The 23,651-nt window shown below is 35.4% G+C and overlaps 1 protein-coding gene and 1 pseudogene across 1 annotated transcript in view; one reads left to right on the top strand and one right to left on the bottom strand.

Annotated features, from left to right (window-relative positions):
- Positions 1 to 23,651, bottom strand: part of NUBPL (nucleotide binding protein like) — a 176,800-nt gene that overhangs the window by 46,563 nt on the left and 106,586 nt on the right. The window lies entirely within an intron of this gene.
- On the top strand, positions 14,008 to 15,267 carry LOC116664217 (annotated as a pseudogene).

Genomic DNA, 23,651 nt, shown 5'->3' with positions numbered 1-23,651 from the left:
GTGAATAGTGATGTAAATAAAAATAAATGAATTAGCAACAAATCTAAAATGAAAGCTTTCACTTGAACCATGGCTAAGTTCCAGGGACTTTGCTGAGGACTAAGGATAAATGGATGAATAACAGTCTCTGCCTCTAGCAGACCTTCTCTGAATAATAAGGTTAAATTTTCAAACGACCCCCACCCTCCCCACAACACACACACACATACCATAATGGTGAACACATAACATAATGGCCTTCTATTCAGGGTCATTTATTTTCACTGAGAACAGCCCATATTTTACCTAAGGAGGCCTTAGCTTTTTGTCCTTTACATTTTTTGGTACAGCATTTCCTATACAGATTCTAATATAATTTTTTAAAGTTTATTATTTTTCCTTTATAAAACACACTAATAGTGAAAACTAAAATTTAATAAGAAAAGTTTAGAAACATAACTAGAGTTCCAAACTATTAACATTTTGATTATTTCTTTCCAGGCATTTTTCTAAGTATCTATACCTAGAAAATTCAGCTATATAACCAAGTCCTTAATGCTCAGCCTCAATTTAGACAGGTCTCAAGGGTACTTGAGGCTCTTCTCCTCAAACAGTTCCTCCCTCTGAGTCCCCAGTTTCACTGAGTGGCCCTAGGATCCTCTTAGCTGTCTAAGGCAAAGGCTTGGGATCATACTTATTCTTCCCTCTCCCTCACCATCCCCAGTCTGAAAATCTTTCAGATGTATCCACTTCTCTTTTTCCATGTGGCCAAGAATCCAACAGAGGCCACCACCTTCTATCACCAACACCTTCCAAACTACCTCTTGCTCTAGCATTGCCCATCCAGTCTGTTCCTAATACCACTGAAAAGTAGTCCGATAGTGCCACTTTTGTTTAAAACTCTTCTATTGCTTTTAGGATCAGGTCTGACCTTAAGCTCCAGAACATTCTGCCTGGTCTTCTTCACTTGCTAATTTTTCTTCATTCTTCAGATCCCAGCTTGAAATTTACTTCCCATAACTTCCACTAAAGATTAAATATGGTGTTCCTACTATGGAGGAACAACTCTTCTAATCATTCATTCATTCACCCAACAAATGTTCACTGAGTACCTACTATATATTAGGCATCAAGCTAGGTATTAAATGGTGTCATGGTCCCTAGCCTTACAGAATTTATGATGTAGAGGGATACAGATATTAAGCACACAATGATATAAACTGTGCAAAGGAAAGAAGTTAGCAAGTGAGCAAAATAAAAAGATCAACATAGCTAAAGAGAAATGAAGGGGAAAGACAGCATTCATTTACTGTTGTTTCATGATCTGTCTTCTCATGAAACTGTAGCTGACTTAGAATATTTAGCACAGAGCGGACACAGAGGAGATGCTCAATAAGTTTCCTTTCAGGGAATGAATGAATAAATGAACACATACAAAGATTTGAAATGTTTCAGTGTAAATGGAAATCATCTGTGTATATAATCCAGGATTCTGCTTCTTAACACTTAATAAGGTAAAATAAGCCTTTCCCATATAATCACATATTTTTAAATTAAGAAAAATACTTAAATTTTAAAAATTAAATTTAAATTTAGATGATATTTTAGGTCAGATGGATTCACTCATGTATTAACACATTTATTCAACACATACTTATTGAGCATCAATGCCAGGTACTGTTCCAGGTGATGATGACACAGCAGCAAACAAAACAAAGTCTAGGCCACCATGCAACTAATGTTTCAGTGAGGGAGACAGGTAGACAAACAGAAAGATAAACACATCAAAGAGTAAAAAGTGCTACAAAGAAAACAAGTACCCCTTACTATACAAAATTATTTGGTTCCTGATTTGGATATCCAGATTAAATAGCAAGACATATTTTTAAAATCTTCCATTTCTGAATTTCAGAGGGCAAGCAGTAGGAGTTCAGGCAGCTGAAGATTTAACAAAGAATTTCTCTGAATCTCTTCAGTTCCCAAGGTCAGATGGTGAGGAAGAGGGAAGAGAAACAGAATGGTGGAAGGTTCTACTTTCAACAGAGTGGTCAGAAACTGCAGTGAAGTGAGAAAAATAACTGATGCAGTTCTCTGAAGTTAAGCATCCAGGCAGAAGCAATAGCAAGTGAGTGCAAAGGCCCTGAGATGGGGATATGCTTGGCACATCCAAGGAATAGCTAGGAAGGCAGTACAGCCTTTCTACAATAGCACTCACCCAATCATCAATCTCTCTCCTTCTCTGACTTTTTCTTCAAGACATTTATCACTATCTGACATTATATTGAATTGTCTTTTAGGAATTCTATGATATTTCTCAAACATGAGTACCTGATACTGATTTAATAACACATTTTAAGAGAATGATGAAATGATGAATATAGTTCATTTTCAATAAAGGGTTCCTCAGTTTGAAAAATAATTACCCCTAAGTTACCTACAGCCATCATCTACGAAACTATATATAAAAAAAGATAAAGGATATTTTTCATTTTATATCTTCTGCGCTGAAACTCCCAACACTGGCAGACTGACAGATCTCTTTGTTTCAAAGGACATCAAATGACTGGTACCAACAATTTATCATTGTTGTCCCTTGGCAATTAATCATATTTATCACACTGGCTCCCATTTCTTATTTCTTTAAAGAGAACTGCTATTAAGGTTCCCAGGAACTAAAAATATTTCACTGTTAAGGCAATTAATTTCAAACGACTCTTAAATTGAATTAAAACTATCTGGGGGGGGGGGGGGAACCTGGCCCAGCACCTTCATCACACACAGTAGGCATTCCACAAAGGCTTGCAGACTTCAGCTGAACTGAACTAAAGTCAGCATCAGAGTTCCAGTTTTACAGCATTCACTAATATTGAAATATGCTGGTTGCCAGGAAGTTTCAGATCTCTTGTAAAAGAGTCACCAAAATATTGATTTTAGGATGATTTGGGGATTCTCTAGGTTCTACTCAGTGTATGTTTACTCATATAAATTATTTATTACTAATTGTAGGGAAATAGGTACTAGCAAAACACTCAGGTATCTCATTTAGCAAAACCCAGTGGTAGATCCAGATTTTGTGTGACCTGAAGCATATACAATTTGGGTGGTCCTAAGAATAAGAATACAAATTGATAAATGCAAAATTAGGTACAAAAGTAAATATTTACTTAGAATGTAAAAGAAATGATCATTAAATGCTTGAGCCTTACAGAAATGCTAACATAATAAGCAAAACAAAAAGGCAACCTACAGAATGGCAGAAAATACTTGCAAAAGATGAGAATGACAAGGGTTTAATTTCCAGAATACATAAACAGTTCATACAACTTAATAAGAAAAAAAAAACCAATCTAAAAATAGGCAGAAGACCTAAACAAGCAATTCTCCAATGAAGACATACAAATGGCCAATAGGCACATGAAAAAATGCTCAATATCGCTAATTATCAGAAAAATGCAAATCAAAACTACAATGATGTTATCACATCACATCAGTCAGAATGGTCATCATTCAAAAGTCCACAAATGATAAATGCTGGAGAGGCTGTGGAGAGAAGGGAACCCTCCTACACTGTTGGTGGGAACGTAATTTGGTGCAGCCATTATGGAAAACAGTATGGAAATTCCTCAAAAGACTAAAAATAGACTTACTATAAGATCCAGCAATCCCACTCCTGGGCATATATCCAGAGGGAACTCTAATTTGAAAAGACACATGCATCCCAGTGTTCACAGCAACACTATTTACAACAGCCAAGACACAGAAACAACCTAAATGTCCATCAACAGATGACTGGATAAAGGAGCTGTGGTATATTTCTACAATGGAATACTATTCAGCCATAAAAAATGATGCCATTTGCAGCAACATGGATGGACCTGGAGACTGTCATTCTAAGTGAAGTAAGCCAGAAAGAGAAAGAAAAATATCATATGATTATCACTTATATGTGGAACCTAAAAAAAAGGAGACAAACACACTTATTTAAAAAACAGAAACAGACTCACAGAAATAGAAAACAAATTTACGGTTACCAGACAGGGAAGGGGTAGGAAGGGATAAACTGGGAGTTCAAGATTTTCAGATACTAACTAATATAATAAAATAGATAAACAACAAGTTCATACTGTATAAACTAGAGAACTATATTCAATATCTTGTAGTAACTTATGGTGAAAAAGAATATGAAAATGAACATACAAATGTTCATGTATGACTGAAGCATTATGCTGTACACTAGAAATTGACACAACATTGTAAACTGACTACACTTCAATAAAAATACATTAAAAAAAAAAAAGAAAGAAAGAAATGCTAACATAGAAACACTTCCTGACTGCAACCTGCTTCCTCTCTCCACCAAGAACACTTTACAACTCCCAGCATCTCACAGGAGCCCATGACAGCTGGAACCCTGAACTTAAGCTTCATTAGCCTCAAGGTAACCCCACTTCTAGTAAAACCTTCTCGGCTCCCTCTAAGGCTCCAGAATCAAAGAATCCCAGCAGGACATACTGAAGCAGTCTAGAAATGGAGTTTCCAAGGCAGTTCAGAGATGCCCTGTGGATAAAGAGGCAGCGCTGCAGCAGAAAATTCAGCAACGTAGCTAGGACATCAAATATGAGCATCAGATATGAAGGGGGCATAAATAGCATAATGGGAGAATAAAAAAACAAAGTCAGTGGTCAGGGCAATTGAAAAGGATGGGATGAGGTACAGATTAGGAGCAAGAGTTCACACTTGAGTCTGCCAACAGAGGCTTTACTATGTAAAAGATGTCTCTTTTACACAGTAACACATGACCTTTATTTCCCTCTAAAGTGTTTGAGATACAGGACCTTTGGATCCAAATATAATGCAGTCATTGAGCCTTTGTCCAAAGCCAATCAAATAACACTAGAACAGTTGCTTTTTCATTTGTCTTACAAATATGCATTTATAATTGCTATAACATCACAACTTATGGTATTGCTTTTTTTTTTTAACTGCTCTTTTTCTTTGCTTATTAAGACAGCCAACACTTAAAGATTATGTCACCAGGAATAATTACTAAATCTCCATTAAATTATTTTTATTTCTTTTTTGTCAACCTTATGAAGGGAAAATATTCCAAATTAGCACTGACTGGGGTCACTTTAGGCTGATATGTCTTCTCCAAATAATACTTTTTATTTCATATTCAAAATAATGCCTGATAATCTGAGAGTAACTCAAAGACCCAAAGAAAGGCAATTCTCCCTTTTCTGAGGAATGACTATGGGTATCTTCTATTTGGGCAGATAAGTTAATTTATCTTTTTCAGGACATCAGTTAAAGAGTGTGGTGCTATGAATAGGTAAAGAAGATGGACCGCTTTCCTCCATGGATACTTCTATTAGGAAGCTGACCAAAGCAGCAGCAATCAGGCCTCGCTCCAGAGGATGCTGGGAGCACAAGTATAAATAGGCTGAATGTTGAAAAGAAAGGGCCCAGAAATGCATTCCATTTTTGGGTTCTCAGCTGGCTCAAGCAGTTTACCAGTCAGCCTCCAGGGTAGCAGTTTCCATCAGCAGCAATACACAGACCATGTTTAGATACCATAAGGTCAACATATGCTTCTCCAAAGCAAAGGCAGAGTGTCTCAGATATCTTAGGTCTGCTAGCAAGGCCAATGTGAACCGGGTGAACACATCAGCAGGAGGGGGCCCTGGGCCCTGTAGAATCAAGGAGAAAATTCACTGCCAAGAAAGAGAGGCAGTGAATATAACTTGCTAGAGCCCAAGTAGTGGCCAAGAAGAATTAAACTCCTAAAGGCAAGAAAAAAGTGTGATCAAAGAACGAGTAGAGAAATCATGAAGCAGGAGAAAGGGCACAAAATCTAGATTTAATAATTTAAAAGTGGGCTGTGTCTTGAAAGCCCATTCAGATAACGCTTAGAATACTCCACCAGTGACAGGGCAAATTCTTAAAAGAAGTTGGGCTGGGCCAGGCATTGCCTCTTTCCTTCCTGTCTGCTCTTAATTACTGACTGAAAAGTTGGTTTTGATTCTTATGACTACTTGACTCATAATTAGTAGATCCCAAGGTAGTGTCCTTGTGTCTAACTCTGGCCATGTATCTGTTGCTACTTCTATCCTATACCTAAGCTCTGTTTCTTCTCCCCCACATTCTGGTTCTCCACCCACAGTTAGGCATGGTTCAACTCTAACAGCAAACAGAACGGTACTTGGGCTTTGCTCAGAATCCCAGACATGAAACCACGCCACTACTAGCAAAGGAGATACAGCTAAACTTGTCTCTGACCTATGGACAAATTTGTCAGGCAAATTACCAAGCTCCTAGGATTTTTGATTCAACTAACTTCCAAGGTTCGATGGGCCCTCAAGCTCTAAGAATTCTAGGGTAATCATTTTTACACAAAACTATCTCCCCAACCTCAGTAAAAGCTCCCTGACAGAAGAGCCCATTCTTCATGCATCTCTGCACTCCCTTTCCACAACCAATCCCCTCCATAATGAACACTAACTAGTATTCAGTCAACATCCACTGAGTGATTCTGAGTCAAGCTGCTCCTTACAATTTTATTATACTACTAAAATTAAAATTTTTGCCATGTGAGGTACCTTTTATATAAAACATACATCTAAAATAGAATACAAAATAGAATTAAATATGAACCATAGTTTTTGCTCTGCCCAGGGCTTATTCATAAAATCATGCAACACTTTATTTTGGTTGCAAGAAGAAAATTGCTTCAAAAGTAAAATTATTTAAATATAAATACCATAATAGAAATCTGAGTAACAAAAAGATTTCTACTTGAGTTGATTGCCTACTGGAAATAAATGACACAACAAAATAATAATAAACTCATTCTTAAGATTGTTTTGATAAGAGCTGACACAGTTTTAAGATGAAAACACATTATTCAAGTTACAACAATGATATAAAAGTTCTTCCTTAATATTTTTTTCTTTCCCAGATGATAAAGTTCTCTAATCCATTTTGAAATATATTCCCTTCTATGGGAGAAGTGGTTAGGGGTGGAGGGGTGGAAAACTATTTGAATAAATCCCTTGAAAGGCACTACCAACTCAAGTGGTAGCAGTAATGTTTTGAGAAAGAAGACAAACTTTATCTTTCCCTTTATCATCACCTCCCATTTCCTTAATTGTTCTAGCAGAGATCTATGTTGGCTCTGACAACCTGGAGACAGAATCAATTCACAGGGCACTTCTTACCTAAAAGTTGAATCTCTGGTAACTCTGTACCTACTTTCTGAAAATAGTATTTAAAAATTATCCAATTCCCAGGCCAGCCCACAGATGCCCATGTAAATCCATAGCACAACTGAAACAGTAAAACCTCATGATATAAAAAGAATGACATTATCACAAAAGTTTCAGTTAATTATGGGAACATCCTTCCAAGTTCTCCAGAGTCCTGCTTTAGGTCAATTGCTTTTATGTACAAGTGTTCATCACCTAGGAAGGAGATGTTAGTGAAGGACAGGACTGCTACTAAAAAGGCCTAAAATATTACAAACCTGCCCAAGAATCAAGATTTTTTCTTTAAAGTGCTAAAATAAATTAAAAACAAAAAAACTATCCCTATATACCTAAAGGCTGAAGCTTCAGAATTTTTTTTAAGTAGGAGTAACAAGTCACTTTATTAACCTTATCTGGGACAGTTTATAAAATATATTTAGGTATGCAGTACTCTTTTTAGTTAGGAAAACTATAATACTCTTTATTTCTAAATCCTTAGAAAAAATACTGTATTTGGGAGGATTCAAGGTCCTGAAGGAGCAGGGTGATGGCTCCATAGAAGCTGCATGGACCCCACTGAGAGAATCCATAGCCACTGTCCAGTGGTTTTGATGACTCCTAAAGACTTAACAGAACAGTGAGAGACACTACTGCTCCAGGAGACCAGTCCACCCAATGTAGCACTGCATGCTAGGGATGATCTGAATAACTGCCCCAGTTGAGCTTATTTCTTTAGGTCTAGCTACCCACCATCTGGGGTATACATTTGAGCCTTAGGGTCCACAGGTGGAACTGGGCTAGTGAACAAGGAAGAGGTGGAGGATAACAGGTAAAGGAAAGCAAAAGGAAAAGAATAGTTATTGAGAGCCTATTACAAGGTAGGCACTAAATAATTTGTTATATACATGATTATGTAACACTGTAGAATGAGCATTATAATCTCTATTTTACAGAGGTAAGAATATTGAAGATTAGAGAAATTAAGACAGTTGCCCAAGGTCAGGCTGATGGTGAGTGATGGAATATAAATCCTAGTCTGCATGACTCAAGTCACGTTCTCAGTCTCTCAGAGTACTGGGTGCAACATCACTATTCTCCAAGCCCCTCAAGAGTTCTGCTAGCACAACCTCATTATCCCAAGAACAGATGAGCTTTACTATATTACTTTTTCAGAGTATGATAAAATAGATATATAAAGCAGACACTACAGACCCACAGAAAATTACTTACTTAGATAATGTAAGTAAGAAATAGAAGAATCATTTGTTTCCTTTATTTTTCCCTTTTCTGATTAATAACAATGATGTTTCTTTTATTTCTGAGTATTTTTTATGGTATGTCACAGTATTCTTTCCTTACATGATTCTTTAAGAGTCTTTTATATATTACAGGGTATTGTAACCATGGAGATGTTGACGTTGTGCTGCTAAAGAACATTTTAGCTTTCAATAATCTACCACTGAACCCTGGTTTTGTTTTCAATAACCATCATTCTACCAACTGTCTATGCACAAAAAAAAATATGTGGAATAATTGTTTGAATCAAAGTAAATAACCTATAAATAGACTAAGACAGAAAATAAAGATTTTAATACCTAAGGTTTTGAACACGGCATTTTTTGAAACTGGCTCATTGGGTTTTATTCTAAAAATTTAAAGATCTAACTCATATCAAATAGAAGGCCAACTGTGAGAAACTGTAGCTCCATATGCAGTCATATTTTAAGTATGAGCTGTTATAATGCAGCTTTTGGGTTTCAAATTCTGATTCTGATTCAGACATTAATTACTATGATTAAAAAAACAGCACTGGAAAGGAGGAGTTTGGTAAAAATCAAGACCAGCTGACCAGCTGGCAAAAATAAGAACCCAGCTATGTAGTCATTAAACAGAAGAGCTCTAGTGTGAAAAACTGGCATATCTAAATTTCAATCATTTTTGTCACTAATTAGCTATATTACCATGGTCGGCCAATTAACCTTTCTGGCCCGCAGTTTTCTCATCTGTTAAAATAAAATGTTTCAGATTAGATGATCACTAAGGTTCCTTCCAAGTACTTTAAAAATGAAAATGTGATGATGACCTGTTTGTTTGAGTTGAAAATATTTGCAAGAAATTTGCTTACAGAAAAAGCAAATAAAAAGTATTCTTATCCAAAAGCACCAAAATGACAAAACAAGCTTTTTTTGTTTGTTTAAAGGGAGCGCTTTATATATAAAAATAAGAAAGCTAAAAGCTACTTGGTATACTTAACAAATTTATTTTATGGAATGATCGTATTTCTTATGAAAACTTTAGCTGAATTTTACCAAGAACTCAAATCTAAATTTGTATTAAACTACAATCTACTCTGACAGCCATCCTAAAATATCTCATTCTAGCTCATTGAGGAATTAATGTGTTATACCTACATAAAATGTCATAATTTACAAAATAGATGCATTCCTGAAAAGTTGCTGAGGAGACTGCCACTAAGGTGAGGAGTAGTGAGGGGATTTAATCACAAATCTTTAAAGGTCTAGAAGTCTAACTCAATTTTCCAACTAATACAAAACTTCTATAAACAGTCATGACTGGGATGTACTCATCCAAAAAAAGTAAGCTCAAATCATTCCAATGCTTATCACACACTCAAATACAAATTTTGGATCAATAAAAGAATGGAAGAAAATTGTGACTTAAGACACTTTTCTATTTTTTCTTTTGCTACATATGATATTGGTTTACTTTTGACTTATTTTATTACTCATTCTACATAACTTAAGATATGCTTTGTTTTGTGATTTGTCTTCGTTGCTATGGGAACTGCTATTTATAAGACCTCCTTTTAAAAATATGAATAGATATCTACTAAACTACAAGGATTTAACTTGAGACTATAGAAATATATTTGAGCTTTTAAAAAAAAGGATTTTAACTGTAGCATAATTTTTGTAAAGTGATGTATTTTCAATAAGGAAAGAAATCAGCAAAGTTTCAGTAATAGGCATAAGGGTTGTGTGAAAAGTGTCAATAAACAGGTTAATCAGAGAGTCAGATACTGAAGTTTTATTATTAATTCATTGTTTAAATTTACTCAAACTACTTAACTTTTCTGTGCCTCTGTTTCCTCACTTTACAATGGTATAAACAGAATTTTAGAGCTAGAAGAGGCTCTAGAGAGTATCTTGCCCAATGTCCTTATTTTACAGATAAAGAAACTGAAACTCAGCAAGTGATTTGCCCAAAACTTACTCTGCATAATAGGGACAATAAAAATAATCTTTTGCTTTACAGAGGTTTTTTTCTGAAGAGGAAATAAGATCAGGGAGTTTTCTTAAAAAGTGGTAAATAAACAGTGGCATTATACTGAAATAAGTTACTTTAAAGAGAAGCATGTCATGTCATGCAAGTCAAAATTAAAATTTCTCTCAAAGAGCATAACATGTGTATTCTTCTAACCAAGTGCTAAGAAAATATTTGTCCATTTCTGAGGTCACCACATTCCAAATGATCTGAACAAGTAATTTAAAAATATCTTTTCCATACGTCTAGATATCATAAGCTGAGTTAAACGGCTTTCTGCAAATTAAAGGGAAACTTTTTTTGAAATCTAAATGACTAAAAATAAGGGCTAGGAAGTGAGCAGAAGTCATATCTGTTGTTGTTTGACTATATCAATTAAATTTCTACATTTTAGTGAACCATATCTTGCTCCTATTAAGTAGACCTGCCACCTACAAAGCTGAAGAAATCATAATAAAATGTTATAAGTGACTTTCTAGTGAAAATTAAGTAAAACAGCAGCTTTTAGCTGTAACTACTTGTAACAAGAGATTTTGAGAAAGATTAAGGAACATACAAATAAGAATAGAGATGAGATGATACAGATGTATAAGTGGGAAATAGTTCTGAGGAGAGAGGCCAAAATAATACATAAAACAGCCTAATTCTCATCTCATCAACTTCAGCATTTTCCAACTTCCTAAACTACACAATTATTTCAGATATACCCAAAAGACTTCTAAGAAACCTGAGATCACTCAATTGCAAAGAAACAGGAAAACAGATGAAATTTTACATATCTCATTAAAAGACCATTAAATGAGCAGCTGTTCATTCTCATTTAAGCACACAGGTCATTATATCTGGGCGTGTTCACAATAATCTTGCACCCTGATGAGCAAGTAAATGTGGTACTGTATCTAGAAGTTCTTTCCTAAACAGGTATCTGGTGTTTTCATATTTATCTTAATATTGCAGATCACACATTAATATGCATGCCTGAAGTCTGAGTATAAATAAGTGGGTACACAGGATAATCATTATGGAGTTTAACCCTAACTCAGAAGTTAATACCAACATTTACACATGCCAAGCACTATTCTAGACACTGAATACAGCAACGAAGAAGACATCTGAAGTTCCCATCCTCATGAAACGGAGATAGGAAGACAATAAACAAACCAATTAGTGTATCACTTGTAATCTTGATGAAAGTCGTCTTTCTAAACTTCAGTTTGCTGTCTATAAAACTGAAAAACTAATATTACTCAGGTAAGTATATTCATATCTTTCTCAAACAAAAATTAGGTCAAAACTTACAAATCAACAGAACTTGTACCAATATTCCCTGATCTAGCTCTACCTTCAGTGGCAATACATAACAAAGTAGGCCAGAGTAGGCCAATGTGTGCCATGAAATAGAAGAAAAATAATTGGATCATAGTTAAGACTCAATACACACCTATGTCCTATATAGAAACTAATTATAGTTTCTCAAATAAGATGATAATGATAAATATATGCTATTTTGGAATACATTTTCTCTTAGTTTCAGTACCAATGTCTAGATAAGTCATTTTTATTTCAAATATCAAGGCTGTCAGTTTAAAAATCTTTGTTACCAACTAGGTTAATGTTAATAAGATTATGAATTTTTAAGTCACATTTAACATGAGAATCCTTTTTCTCTTCCAGTTGAATAAATAATTTTATTTGATATGATGAATACACACATTTGCAAGATTACATCAAAAAGAGGCATATAGTGTAATGTTTGATTCTTGCATTTAAAACAGCACAACAGTGATGGATGAATGAACAAATAAAATTAAAGGCTGAAGTTCTGACCAAGCTATTTTGGCATCAGAAAGCAAGACTAATTGGATGTAAGAAAACAATTCCTTGAAGCAGGTATACGCTCAGTAATTTGGATATATTAATATATAGGACAATAAGTCAGAGTTAAGAGATATATGCAGATTCACAACATAAAATGTAGGTGAATTTTATGGCCTGAATCAGTCCATTGATATCTGCCCCCGCCTGAATTCCCCAATCAATGACATGTGAAAAAATAGAAATTGGTGGAAAAGACCTACAATGAGAAAACTTAAGGCTAAAACTTGGACACAAACTCAAAAAACTGGAAGAAATGTGTACTAACAATAGACCCATACTGCTGTCCTCCTGCTAAGTAGTAAATCCCTCTTTGAAGAACAGAGGACAAGTCTTATTCACTTTTGTATCTTCAGGCCAAGCACAGTGCCAGGTACATACCCAATAAGTGTGTCGCTTTGTTGAAAAACAGAGAGACAATCAAAAGAGACCTTCTACATCCTCCCACCACCAAAGCTACTCATCTTCTGGCACCACAGTCCACATTCTTTCCATATCATGTACTGCCTTTCAATAACAGTTTGCCCCATTCCCACTGTCCCATTCCTCTTCCATCATCCTCCAAAAGAAGTCAAAGCATAGACATTTCTTACACAGACTCCTGATGAAAGCTCAGAACGTAACATTTTCAGTTTTGTGAAGATGAGCTATTATTCAGCCATGAGAAAAAAGGAAATCCTACTATTTGTGACAACATGGATGGACCTTAAGCACATTAAGCTAAGTGAAATAAGCCATATAGAGAAAGACAAAAACTGGGCCTAGTTGGGTTTTAACCAGTGTATGTCCCATCCTCAACTGCTGTGTCATTCTTTTAACGGTTGTGCCCCGTCGCCTTCCCTCCTGTCTCATTACCCCCTCACAGATTTTACTCCCATAATCTTATGAGAAGCAGAGAAGTGATGCTCTGTCTTCCGTAACTGCTTCAGGGCTGAGTAGGGGCATTGACCCTGTCTATTAGGGAGTAAAAATCTTTGGATGTCTGATCTAGGGGTCCCAGGGGCAGGACTGCTTCTTGTTTCAAGTCAGAGAGCGGTACAGGCTAGAATCCTTGTACAGCAATCATCTTGATTCATAGCCTCATGAATCTTCTTGAAGATGAAGCACTTCTGTAACAGCATCCAAGTACAGCAATAACTGTCCAATTACTTACCACGTGGTCTTAATTTGGATGTCTAGGTTGTCACCTCCTTGGGTCTTCTCAACTCCCGAGAGATAGAGCAATAGAGGAGAATGAGAAAAATCGAGAAAGAAAAGACTTGGGCTCGATAGGCTCCTTCACGGCTAGAGAACTCGTCTCTGCCAGATCCCTAAGGGGATACTGGAATCTGCACGATGTAGGACAAGAGTCCCAACCACTCTCCAAAGAGGGGAGCCATAGCCCAATCAGAGAGATTGAGATTATGCCTCCGAGGGCCATTTTTGGTCTCTTGAGTGGTTGCCAGAGGAGATGTTGTAGGAAAAATGGGGCACAAGAGGCCATGTCCCAGGTCCCAGGCAAGTCCGTGGGATGCGTTCCATCAAGTGAGGGTTCCTGGCTTTGCGCAGAATTCAAGAGCAAGCCACAGTTGAGTGATAATAGATTTATTCAGAGAAACGCACACTCCACAGAGTGTGGGCTGTCTCAGAAGGCAAGAGAGTGACCTCAGTGTCCTTTAAAGGGAGAATGGCTAAAAAAAATTATCATCTATCAACAAACTGGAGAAGTTGCTATGCACCCAAAGGTGGAATTGGGGCCCAGCATCCTTCCAGCCCAGGATGGGCTGGGCCCTAACCCACCCTATTCCTCCTGGTTGAGATGGGCTCGGCCAAGAGCAACCCAGTCATTCCACATGGCCTCCACTGCACAGCAAGCATTTGGCTCGACTGGCAGATCCCCAATCATTCAGTGCAGGCATCCTGTGCAATCCTGTCCAGGTGCAAACCCCACAGCCCAACTTTCCCACAGAGGAGCAGTGGAAGTGTCCTAATCAGGCCCAGACTCAGATCCCTCCTCTTCCATCTCTGGTACTGCATGGATACCTATGCTCCAGCAGCAGAGACCAGACCCCCCACCAAACTCACTGGTGAAACAGCTCAGTGAAGTATTTGAGACTAAAGCCCCCAAACTGAATCCTCCCCAGAGGCACCTTCATCTGAATTGGAATTGCCCTCGGGCACCAGTTATCCCCTGAGGACCAGACAGCACCCTGGAGCCAGACTGAGCTTCCTTCCAAGGTGTTTTCCAAGGAGGAAACAGAACAGCACACAGAAACCGCTATGGCCAGCCAGGGCTCAGGCAAGCCCTTGAGAGACCTTGAGCCTCCCTGATCTTCAGGTTCTAAGCACAAGAGATAGAAATCAAACAGCAGAGTACCAGGGAGATCTCCACTCACCACCCTATAGGAGGACAACTCCCCCAGGACCCTGACACCACAGCAGGGTAAGCAGCCCTCTCCCCTAAGTGAAAATACTAGGGAACTAAAGGAAGGGGCCACTCTGGAAACTGCGTGACTTCTAAAAAATGGAGGCAAGCTTGGGGGCAAGGCCAGGACCATAACAAGGGAAATCAGCACTTCCCCTGGTAAAGAACTAGGCCCTGTGTGGCCCTAGCATTGGTTTATCCAGAGCCTAGTGATATTCTGTGTCCTCTCACCCCTTCTTTCCCTGGGAGATTGAGGATAGGCTTGTCTCCCCTGGCTTCTCTTAAATTAAGATAGGACTATAAATGTGCGGGTACATAGGCAGTAACTTAAAAACTCATTCTAAAGGCAATTCCAAAATAGAAACTCCAAAAATGAAACTATCAAAGGCAACATCCCTCGAATAAGTAGATTATGCTCAGTTCATCTCTGTATTATTCCCTATAATCTCAAAGCTTGTGTTTCCCACATGACAAGCTGCAATAAGCCTGTACTGAATAGAGAAATAATTGGGAAAATGAGCGAGCAAACAAACAAACCCACTCAGAGTAAAATACATCTTCGTAAACAGTCAAACCTGAAGAAGTTTCCAATCTGCAGCACTTAATAGGAGATAGTAAAGAAGGGAGCAGATAGTGGGGGAGAGGCCAAGATCTAAGACTCCGATGTGCCACATGTGAAGGATGGTGCAAGGAACTGGCCAGAGCAAAGTGAGCCCAACTGTGGAGTCCAAACTGTGCTGTGGAGGGAAAATTTCCCGAGGACACAAGGAGGAGGGAATCCACCAGTCTTTACATCACACATGCATCTCTACTAATAAATATTACTATGAAAATCATTTTAGCAGTGAAACACATCATTTTATTTAATAACCATTATGAACAACTTCCCTAAGCAGTTATTTTGAATGACACCACTTACTTGGAGATATATAGATAGATAGGCAGACAGATATCTGTATTTGTTTATAAAAAATATACTATTTCCTGTGTTTTTTTTAAAGAGAAGTCTCATAATTTTACAGCCTCATCTCCTCTATGCATTTATCTATAAACAATTTCTTAGTTCCATCTTGATGAAAGATGTAAGTATTTCACTATCATTCACGTGAGCCAAGAAAACGTTCGCCAAATTCTTATAAAACACATAAATATATATCACAAAACTTAACCTCTACTTATCTAGATATGAAAAACAGCTTTTAGACAAGATGTGACATTAATTACCCAAAATACAAATAGTTTTATAAGTAAATGCTAAGAGAAAATTTGACATTTTGTAAATTTTTAAAAATCCTTCTGAAGCTTTGCTACAGAGCTAATTCTCTCACACATGAGCCTTTGAAAACATTAATAGTCAAAATGCCAACTGAATATTAAATACTTTCATTAGGCAACAATAGCATATACTGTTGATATTCCAAATGTAAAAGATTAATAATGGTCTTAGAATTCAATAGCTTTACATTTAATTGATTCACTCAAAAACATTTATTTAGTACCAACCATATTTGCCGGCTATTTGTCTGAAGTGCTGGAAATTTAAAAGTGAACAAGAAGTCTAGTTCTTACCGCCACCACCATGTAGTTTACACTCTGTCAATAAATAAATAAATATAACAGAAAATGTCAAATCATGGTAAGTGTTCTGATGAAACTAAAACAAGATGAGATTATTGTCACAGCCAATCTTTTAGGATGACATTAAAAATGAGGCTTGAAAAACAAAAAAATGAAACTAAAATCAGACCTGTCAAGAGGGGACAGACACTGAAGATCCAGGGAAAGAGGGTTCCAGACAGAGAGAATAGCAAGTTCAAGGGCTCTAAGATGGGAATAAACTTGGGGTGTTGGAGGAAAAGGAAGAAATAAGTGTACTCTGAGCAAGGGTGACCATGGTAGAGGTGAGGTTAAGTAGAGGTCAGATTGGTTAGAACCTGCTAAAATAGTTTGGATTATAGTCTAAGCACGAGAGCTTTTTGTTTTGTTTTAAATATAATTACAGGAAGTTTAAATATATGTGAAAAAGGAGAAAACAGCAAAATGAATTCTGGTATATTTATCACTCAGTTTCAACAATTATTAATTCATGGTTGGTCTTACTTAATCTGTACCTTTATTCATTTCCCATCTACTCCTCAGACATCATATCACTGCATCTATACACATTTCATATTTATCTCTAAAAGATAAGAATCTCTGCAAATACAACCACTATCACTATTATCATTACACTATTATTTTCAGTAATAATTTATTAAAGTCATCAACCATCTAGCCAGTGTTCAAATTTCCCTGTGTATTACTTCTTTAAAAAGCTTATTGGTTGAAATCAGAATCTAAATAATTTCCAGATATTGCAATTAATCAGTTATTTGATCTTTTAAATCTATAGATCACTGTTCCTTCACTTTTTTTCCTTGTAATTTATTTGTTGAAAAAATTGACTTATTTGGCTTACAAGATTTTCCACAATCTGGATTTCCTGACTCCATCCTCACAGTGTCACTTAACACGTTTCTCTGTCTCCTGTATTTCCTATAAATTGGTAGTGAGACCTGGAGATTTAATCAGATTCAAGCTGAAGTTTCTAGCAATACTCCTCCATAGTTTGTTATATACTCCAGTAAGGAGGTAGGTAATATGTAGTTCGTTCTCTCTCTCTCTCTTTCTCTTTCTCTATTTACACACACACACACACACACACACACACACACACACTACACTCACATATATAAGAAATCAGTGATAATTACTGACTTACATCTGTAACAAAACTTCATTAGGGGTTGTAAAATGTTCCTACTACAATTCTATTATTCCTTCTTTATTTATCAGCTGAAATATTTCTGTGGAGAAAAATTTCGTCCAGCAACTATATATTTAACAGTATAAGAAAAATAAAATAAATGCTTTTTTTTTTTTTTTTACTGTCAAGTTCTCCAAATAATAAGATGGTTATCTAGCATATGGATGGTTTTAAGCAAGGAAGTTTTTAAAGATCATTTTGAATATCATTTGGAGAACAGAGTGATATATAAGAAAGCAAGAAAGCAGAGACACCACTTAGGAGGTTCTCGCAGTATTCTAAATAAATGATGATGAATTGTACTAGGTTGGCAGAGAAGGTGAGAGAAGTAGATAGATCTAAGATCTATTTGTAGCATAAAATCTAAAGGACCTGCTGATAGACTGTATATATAGGGTAAGGGAAAGAAAGAAATCAAGAATGAGTCTTAGATTTTTTGCCTGAGCAACCTGGTTACCGAAAACCCTAAGGGAGAAGCAGATTTAGGAAACAAAATCTGATGGTAATGATACGGGTAAAATTAAATCAACACTTACCAAATCTTTATCACTGGTTTTCTTGTTCTTTATGCTATCTGAAGATAATTAAACATTTTAGGAAGTAGAAATAAAATACTGTTTTATGATATTTTTCTATAATATTTTTTGCTGAAATAAAAAAAAACAGATAAGATAAATTTCTACTTTTTTCTTAGATAATTTATTTTCTCACCATATCCTCCCATACATATTAACAAAGAATATGCTGGGCAAAAAAATTTAAAGAATAGTATTAAATATTATTTTAATCCAGATTGATTATCAATCTCTCATATCAGCTAATAGACCACCACAAATATAAAGGACATACAAATAGCCAGGGTACAGAAAAAAGGAGAAACAGAGCTTAAAAACATTAAACAGTTGATTAGTATTAATGAATTAATCATGGGGGAAGGTAGGAACTCCAATTCACTTTTTAGAAGCTAATTTTCCATTGTCCCATTTCTATGTGAGTACCAATAATTCAAATTGTCCTGTTGGGTTTCCTTGCCTCTCCCTACAAAGTAAGAGGAAGACATGGAAGGTTTAAGAGAGAAGGAAAAGAAGAGCCTAATCTCAACATACCATCAATAGTAACCAAAATAATTAACATTACCTCCTAAATGACAAGATTTCTAAAGATACATTACCGGAATTTTCATACAGAAAAGGAGTATCAGATTTGTCACAAATCATTTCTACATATAATAAATTTAGAATATTGCTCCACTTTGATAATTTACATCTACAAAGTATCTGATTGACTGGTGAGATAAAAACGACAAACGAAACACTCCTTTGTAGTGAATCATTCAAATATGTATTGTACTTATGGATAATAGATTCTAAATGTTACTGATCTCCATTAGGTCCTATAACTATATTTATGTGTAAATATAGCTTATTGAATAGTAACTGGATTCCAGGACAGAATGACCTTTTTAATATGCAAATGATAGTTCTGGGTTACATTTCCCAGCCTCAACAACGTCCCTGTTAATTGGACTCTACTGAACTACTCAGAAGATGTAAAAGACACAGTTCTGCCAGCTAAAAAACAAACCACAGAGTGAGAAAACAAGATAAGCAGGAATATAATTCAAAAATTAACGATGAAGATCAAATAATCTCAATAATTAGATTAGAGACAGAAATATCCTGGACCTATAGGGAACTGTTGAAGGAAAGGAGTCTGAGTTCATTTTAAAAAGCTTAAAAGTCATTATGTATAAAAAAATTTTTTTAATCTTCAATATATACACTGAAATACATAAATTAATTCTATTATCCCATGCAGTTATAAAACATTTTGAATTCTGAGATACAATTGTCCTTTAAGTACTATATTTTATCTTACTTATAAATGCTTTTCTTGAAATTTATTTTTAAGGAAACATAATTAAGTGCTTTGCGCTTCTGTATATTTTTCTTACTCAGAATCATCATGAATGTTTTAATGCAAATCAGTTCCATCAAACATCTTTATAGATGACAAATTATATTCTGAACATCAATTATTCAAAAATGCATAGTCAGAAGATTTCTAAACTGCTTGTTTAAACACAGAATGTACAATCTCAGACAATATATCTATTAAAATTATCTGTAACAGATAATAGTTCCTTTTATTTATGTATGTGACATAATAAGGCTGACTGACTCTTACTCAACCTTAAATTCCTTAATCTACGGTCTCCATCTAAAAGATCACATTTTTTTCTTATATCTACTTCATTCCCATTGATTCCTCCAGGTAAAATTTTCCCTATGTTTCTGCTTTCTGATTTTCCTTATCCAGATGCTAAGCCTTACCCAAAGTAACTACTTGATAGTTTATTTCTTCATCAATCTTGTAATATATTATTCTTAACTTGGATAAGGTGAAAAACAGAGTTATCACTTAGCCTAAAAATTAGCAAGGCACATATTTTCATTTTCTTAACCTCTCTGATCTCTATTTCTTTGACTCCCTCTCAAAAATACTCTGCTTAAGTCCTCCCCTCAACTATAAAAATTAGTATAACAATTTCTAAGGAGTTGATTAGAATGTCACCCTAATTACTTTAAATGAGTACAGATATGCAGATCCAGAATTTCAAGGATTATCTGATCCTGAGGAAAACTGTTCTCCTGTTTTAGGTTGATTAGTACGAGGACAGCAATGTAGTACCACCGTGAGGTTATGCTTTCCAAGCAAACAAGACATTTCCATTAACAAAACAGGATGCTCACCTACCAGAAATATTTAGAATCTTATATTGTATAATAAATTCAAAGTTGAAACACTAAAGGGTAAGGAATATTTAGAGTCATTTGCTTACAAGAGCCATATAAAACATCCACCAACTAATTATTTAAGACACAGGCCACTCTAGACAATCACTGAAAAATTCACTCTCCCAATCTCCTTTTAGCAAGGTATTAATACCTTCTGTTTTTACTTTATTCAGTATATTTTCACAATAGCTTACAATTTTCAAACACAGACTGTAAACTATATATCTGATTGCATACTTTAAAGTAATTTCTTGATGACACTTATAGGGTTCTTACTGTAATCAATAAAATATGTGCAAATTCAATTTGAAGAAGAGAATGCACCCTGGATGCCACAAGTCTCACTTAAAGAATGTAATCTTATTAAACTTGAGACAATGACCCTTCTTACTTTTCTTTCTCATATCTTTTTCCCTTTCTTAATGTCAAAGCAGTGAAGAAAAGTTATCAACCCTAAAAGATCTTGGAGAAATCAGGAAGAAATAAAATTATGAAAACACACAAAAACAGAGCTGAAAAGGAACAAGGAATTGAGAACTACTAGAGACCTGTAGGCAAGTGCTGAAATGGGTGGAGGAAAACAAAATTTTCCTGCCATTTGAACTCCTGATGCTCTGCACACCCTGAGGAGAGCAGCACAGAGGCACTGATAAGTTTGGGTTCTTTCATTTGTTAACTAATGTGACACACAAACAGCAGTTTATATTTTCAGGAAAACTTCACCCTTTTTTTCTATATAGACTCTCACACAAAAATTCTCTCCCAGTCCCTCAAAAATGTTTTCTGTCACAAACAATAAAATACTTAGGAATAAATTTATCCAAGGAGGTGATCTATACACTGAAAACTATACAATTTTGACAAGAGAAACTAAAGAAGACACAAATAAATAGAAAGACATTCTGTGTTCATGAGTTAGAAGAATTAATATTGTTAAAACATCGAAACTACCAAAAGCAATCTACAGATCAGTGCAATCTGTATCAAAATTCCAAGGGCATTTTTCACAGAAATAGAACAAACAATCCTAAAACTTGTTTGGAACAAAAGACCCAAATAGCCAAAGCAATCTTGAAAAGAAAAACAAAGCAAGAGGCATCATTCTTCCTGATTTCCAACTATATTACAAAGCTGTGGAAATCAAAAACAGTATGGTATTGGCATTAAAACAGATACATAGATCAATGGACCAAAATAAAGAGGTCAGGAATAAAACCAAGCACATATGTTATTACTTTTCAACAAAGGAGCCAAGAATACACAATGGGGAAAATCTCTTCAATATGATATTGGGAAAACTGGACAGCCACATGAAAAAGAATGAAACCGCATCTCTGTCTTACACCATACACAAAAAATCAACTCAAACTGGATTAAAGAATTGAAAGTAGATCTGAGACTGTAAAACTCCTAGAAGGAAACGGGGCAAGCTCAACACCAGTCTTAGCAATGATATTTTGGATTTGCAACCAAAAGCAAAAGAAACAAAAGCAAAAGTAAACAAGTGGGATTACACCAAACTAAAAAGCTTCTGCTTAGCAAAGGAAACTATAGACAAAATGAAAAGGCAACCAAAAATATCTGTAAATCACATATCCAGTGAGGGGTTAATATCCAAAATATATAAGGAACTTACATAATTCAATAACCAAAACACAATAATCCAATTAAAAAACAGGCAAAGTACTAGAATAATCACTCTTCCAAAGATGACATACTAAAGGAAACAAAATCACTATCTCAAAGACATATCTGTATTCCTATATTCACTTCAGCACTATTCACAAAAGCCAAGGTACAGAAACAACCTAAGTGTCCTTAGATGAATGAATGAATAAAGATGTGGTACATATATACAATAGAATATTGTTCAGCCTTAAAAATGAAGGAAATCTTGCCAGTTGCAACAACACAAACGAACATGGAGGGAATTATGCTCTAAATGAAATAAATTTGCAGGTGTGTATAATACATTAAGGTCAGTGTACCTTACATATTTCATTGTTAAGTAAATAGTTTTTAATGTTCTTTTTATAGGTTAGGGTGGTAGAAAAAAGAGACAGACAAATACTGCATGGTACAACTTTTACGGGAAATCTAAAAAAAAAGTTGAAATCATAAACAAAGGAGAACGGTGGTTGCCAGAGGTTGGAAGGTGGGAGAAATAGGGAGAGGCTGGTAAAAAGGTACAAACTTTCAGTTATAAGATGAATAAGGTCTGAGTATTGATGTATAACATGGTGCCTATTGTTGGTAACATTTAACTGGAATTTGCTAAGAGAGTAGAACTTATGCTAACACCAAAAAAATTTAACAAGTTTAAAAAAAATAAATATGTGAGGTGATGGATCTGTCAATCAATTCAATGGTGGGAATCCTTTCAAATCATCATGTTGTATACTTGAAATATATTTTAATATCATTTATCAACATACCTCAGTACAGCTGAAAATAAAGAAAGAAACATCCAGGATTCAAGTAAAAACATGGATGGATCTCACAGCATTATGTTGAGAGGAAAACATAAGACATAAAAGATTCTATTACATTATGTTTAAAGATGTGCAAAACTGATAAATATTTAAAGAAATCCTATCTAGAGTAGATTTTAAGCATTCTCACCACACACACCCAAAAAATTATGGTAATGTGAGGTGATGAATGTTAATTAACTTGATTGTGGTAAGTATTTCGAAGCATACATATGTCACATCATCACACTGTAGAATTTAAATATATATAATTCTATTTGTCAATTATACCTCAAAAATGCTGAAAAATAAATACACATGAACTTATATATAAATAAATATTCATCAATCATATCTAGTTACCTCTGAGAGTGAGCACTGAGTGGGAAGGAACAAAAGGGAACCTCCTGCATATTAAAAATGTTCCAGATTTTGATCTGGGTAGCAATTATGCAGGTGTGTATAATTCATTAAGGTCAGTGTACCTTACATATTTCATTGTTAAGTAAATAGTTTTTAAAGTTCTTTTATAGTTAGGGCGGTAGAAAAAAGGCAAAAAAAAAAAAAAAGTCAAGAAACATCTGGAGGGAAAAGTCACATCACAAATGGCTGCCCAGACCTTTGGGAAATAATTTGGCTTTATAATATAAACTCTTTGCAATACACAGAAAATATTTTTCACGCAAATATTTATAATGGGAGGAAACAAAATAAAAACACTGAATTTCTAACAATGGGAAGACTGAGTTATATATTTTCTCTCAAGTATATAGCTATTGTAAGGAGTAC

Source organism: Camelus ferus, chromosome 6 (assembly GCF_009834535.1).
Source record: "Camelus ferus isolate YT-003-E chromosome 6, BCGSAC_Cfer_1.0, whole genome shotgun sequence".
NCBI lineage: Eukaryota > Metazoa > Chordata > Mammalia > Artiodactyla > Camelidae > Camelus > Camelus ferus.
Note: the sequence above shows the minus strand (reverse complement) of the source record. Positions and strands in the feature narration are given on the sequence as shown.